Genomic DNA, 5,185 nt, shown 5'->3' with positions numbered 1-5,185 from the left:
TGTTTGATAAAATGACTATAAGAATGATTTAAAAAAACAAAGATAGTCACGTTCATGTAGAAGAACAAATAGAAAGAACGGATGTTGAAGAATATTATTATGTTAATATACTTCATTCATAAATGGGTTCAATGCTATGAAAAATTCTAAAGGTGTGTTTCATTGGATTATATCATAGAAATGAAGATAGTAAATATATATATATATATTATGCAATAATAATTTTGATTCATTATCCTCTTTTCCATTAACATGTTTTAGCAATTGTAAAAATTTTTCCCCCTTACCTCTTGGATTTCAGAAGTTGAAACATAGAATATACTTCGTATTGGGATGCATCACGCCAAAAATTGACAAGACATAATATACTTATGTTACAAATAATCTTTATTTTCATTATCCACACCATCTTTGCCAAAATAGAATAAACTATCTAAAAATTTTGTGACTCTAATAATAATAATCAAAATCAAAATCCTAACTAACAAAGGTTCACCGAATATAAAAGTCATTAAACACAATAAGAATGACTCTTTGTTTTCGTAGGTAAGACAAATTGTAACAAACATATGACTATATGAATATGTTCTCTATTGTTTTAATTACTTTAAATTACAATCACTTGCCTTCTCCTCCATTATATTAAAAAAAATATGTTTTAATTATTTTTTATTAATAGATATCTTTATTGACTGAAGTATCTTCATTTTGTACCACAAATGATATTCCTATCTTAACCATGGATGAATATTTGTAGTTAGCGGGAGGTCACAATGCAACACCCAACAAAATACAAATTTACATCATTATTGTGTTGAGCCACTCTACACAGTCATAAATTTGCAACTTCAAGAGCTTAACAACTGTTTTTCAGAGGCGAATACCGATTTGCTACTTTATATGGCTCGCTTGAATACAAGTTGATACGTCTAGTAAAGTTCTATACATCTGATTTTCTCGGGACATATATCTTGGCACTTGGCTCTCAATTTTAGAATTACATTTGTTACATGCGCAGCAATGACTTGTTTTTAGAGCTTCAAGGAGTTGGTGAACTTGCTTGTTGAAAAGTTAGTGAAAAGAAGGAAGCATAAGACTTATCCATTAGTCTATTTGTTTGTGAAATTAGTTTTGACCCTTTCTGTCGCCACTGCAATAGTAGAAAGAAGTTTTTCAACAATGAAATATGTAAAGAATGAATTGCGCAATCGAATGGGAGATCAATAGATGAATGATTACTTGGTTGTATACATTGAAAGAGATGTAGTTTGTAGCATTGATAATGAGACTATTATGCAACGATTTCAAAATATGAAAACTCGTAGAAGGCAATTATAAACTTTATATATTTGCATGTTTTTTTATTCTTGTCCTTGTCAATATATGAATTTCTCTTTTTATTAGATTGTATAATTATCTCAACAATTGTAAACCGCATCCAATAAGGTTATAAGCTTTTACTTATGAATTTTTTAAAAGTTTTTATATACTCACCTAATACACCGAAAACTTCCATCTCCACCCCTAGTTAATGTCTTCCATTACCCTTTTGTCACGTCGTAATTTTTTTTTTTTTTAAATTGCATTCCAAATTAAAAATGACAGACATTTTTTTATTCAACATTTGAGCCTTTTACTAATTGTTTTATGTTTTCACAATTTATATTATCTTTTCAATCTAATGGACACTTGTTTATACTTAATTATAATATTCCATTTTGCCAAAGAGTGATTTTTTTTAAAATTTATTTGGCCTTCTATTTGTTTCCTGTTGTGTTTTTCTGGTTTGTTTCATTATGTTGTTCATCTATTGGCTTAAACTTTATTATTGTCTGATTGGAATATACTTTATCAAACATAAACAAAAGGAAAGTATATCTTTTTCCTGAAAATAAAATCAACAAGTAGGGAAAAAATCTGGACGTTCTATTCGATCCTTTGAACTTGCGGAGAAGCTAATGTTTGATTTTTGGAGAAGCTCTTTTTGCATAAAAGACTATTGATTGTACCGATATGTCTCTTGGCAGTTTTGTTAATGTATTACATAAGACAAAATTTAGTTACAAAATTAATTATAACCTTAGACGATAATCTTACTTAATAAAATAAATATTACTTCATATTTTGAAAATTTAACTGTTAAATTACATGTTCTTTATACTATTAATACACGTGTCAAATTTTGTGTCAATCAAATATTATTTACTATATGATTTATAAGCTTATATTTAATGTATAATTTTAAATTACAAAAACTTGCAATTTGAACAATTTAAACAATTTTCTAGAAATTTTGCAAGCATAGAGGATATAAGAAGAAGATGTAATCCAATAATGGATTTGTCAAAATTTACTTTCAATAAAAAGATATTGAGTAAGATTGTATTCTTAAACAACAGCCAATTATATAGCTAAAATTTGTGCTATTACACACGTGGAAATGTCTTCCGCAATTATATACCCTAAAGTTAGACATGGCAATACGGGTCAGAATTTTCTGACCCGACCCGACCCGACCCGAAAAAATACCTGACCCAAACCTGATTTTTTTGACCTGAAGCAAAAACAAGTTGACCCGTGACCTAACCTGATTTTTTTGCGGGTCAATCCAACTCGACCAGGATAACCCGTGACCCGACCCGTTAAAAAAATTCACTAAAAAAAATTTAAATTACATCCTGATACTAACAGCATAAAGCACAAAGTACCAAAACTAATAATCAATAAATATCATATATTTGAGAGAATGACTACCAATAAAAGCTAGCTAGCCTAGCTTTTTTTTTTTTTTGGAGAAGCTAGCTGCTAGCCTAGCTTCAGTGCTTGCCTTGCCAAATCAATTGCCATCAAACAAGACAAAAGGTCCTCAACACATTACACAACACAGGCCAAGGCTATCAAGTGATGCAAGAGTCAAGACAAGTAGACAACCTTTTATAAAAAATAAAAAAAATAAAAAATAAAAAATAAAAATCTCATTCAGCTAAGCTGAGTTGCAGTCCATTGCCCAAATCCAAAGCCAAAAGCACAAACAAATAAACTCGTCTTTTACTTGAAAATGTGGAAGTTACGTTGTGTACTAAAAGTTGGCTATATAGATTTGAAGGTAATTTAATTTTTTTATAGTAATAATTATACAATTTTAATTCTTTATTGATTTGCTTTCAGGGTACGTTAAGTTATATTAAAATATTATATTGTAGATGTAGATGCTGACAAAATTGGCCAACTTGAGCTACAATTTGCAAGTATGAATATTTGCAGTGCTGAATCTGCTACCATTGTTGAGTAGATTGAGATTGAGGTGCAATTCTTATAAAATATTTAATTATTCTTATTTACTTAATATGTTATGTTTATTTTTAAATTTTTTCTTGTTTAGTTTATCGTTCTAAGTAATCTAACTTTACTATTATTTTAAATGCAACAGTAACATGTACACTTAAGAAGACTAATAAATTGCTACTTTGCTGGCTAGTTGTTTTGTTTGTTTTAAAATCTATCTCTTTTTGTAGATGTAAACTTGTAATTATATGCATTTTGACAGTGAACTATTAACATTGAAGACTTTTTCCATCATGAATTTATAACTATAAATAATTTTTGTCATACTCAAAACTATCAGAATTGGAAGAATATTAACAAGTGGCATTAAGTGCAATTCATTTGCTTAATTGATTTTATTCATTCTCTCTAAACAGGTTGTCATTGATTTGTTTTTGTAATTAAAGAAAAAAAAAAAAAAAAACTTGTTTGAAAGACCCGACCCTACCTGACCCGCAACCCAATTAACCCGTTTAAAAATGACCTGTTTTGACCCGCAACCCAATTGACCCGACCAAAATCCAACCCGACCCGCCCATTTTGCCATATCTACCAAAAGTAATAGATGAGGGAAAGTACATTTTTAATATCTAAGAGAGGATTTACTATTAAAGGCCCAATGGGCGGGGAAGCTCATGGGCCTGCTAAATAATCCATCAGCCACACAAAAAATTTTGAGGAAGCTAGTGGTCCACAAGTAGCAAGTTACCAACCAATTTATAATCTATTTATTAATTTGTGATGTTCCAAGATGAATAAGCAAGATTTATTATATTGTCAGCGTTTTGAGTAAGATCTGGCATGCTTTCTCAAGTCCATGGTAATTGGATTCTCAAAAAAATAAAAAATAAAACCACGGTAATAGACCATGGTCCTAAATGTATTGCTAAAAATGTTCTGCATGAGACAGTACTCCTTGCCCCCAAACCAAGCTCAGCTTCTTATGCTTGGAAAATCATCATCAAAGGAAGAGAAGTAATGCGGAGCAAAGCAGTATGGATCGAGAATTAGAGATGGCAATTCCATCCGAGTTTGGAGGGACAACTGGCTTCCAGTGAAGCATAAGCCACAAGTTATTTCACCTTGCATGGATGAAGATTCTGAAGCCAAGGTCAGCATGTTCATTGACGAAGAAAACCATTTGTGGAGGGAGGATGTTTTGGAAAATTATCTCTTTGATTTTGAAGCTGAAATTGTCAAATCTATACCTTTGTGTTGGACACAACAAGGTGATATTTTAACTTGGCTCACAACTTGAAAGGAGAATACACTGCTAAATCAGGTTACAATTTTTTACAAACCGAGTTTTAGAGCCAGCAACTTGGACCTTCGGATTTAGGTACTTTGAAACATTTTTGGGAGGAAATTATACTACCACCCTAAACTATGCACCAGATTACACTTTGTATCCTAGACTATCACACTTATCACACTTTGCATCTCAGTGTTACTTTTGCTGTTATGTTTAACGGAATGCTACTGCACATGATAAGTACATGCATCTTGCTTAGGTAGAAAAAACTTATAAGACTAAAACACCTTACTTCAAAATTAATTGACTTCCCAAATTTTCAACTTGAACTTCTCAAGCTGGCAGATAATGACAACCACAAACTTCTTTATTAGCGAACCAAAGGACAAATTTTGACTTGACAAAAATATAAAAAGAAAAACCCGCAACCTAAACTGCGAATGGGACACACCAATATAAACACAAGGTTTAGTTGTAGAGATCAGGGTGTGCCAAAAGGTAGGCCTCAACAGCCTTGAAAAGTCCAGTGCCCTTTTCTATAGCAGCCTGGATTTGTTCCTCCTTGAGCTGAAAGTCACCCTTTGTCTGGTACTTGGTGGTGCTCTTCAT

The sequence above is a fragment of the Quercus suber genome, unplaced genomic scaffold, assembly GCF_002906115.3.
Source record: "Quercus suber isolate HL8 unplaced genomic scaffold, Cork oak 2.0 scaffold_300, whole genome shotgun sequence".
Lineage (NCBI taxonomy): Eukaryota > Viridiplantae > Streptophyta > Magnoliopsida > Fagales > Fagaceae > Quercus > Quercus suber.
The sequence above is the reverse complement of the archived record's forward strand: the minus strand, read 5'-3'. Positions refer to the sequence as shown.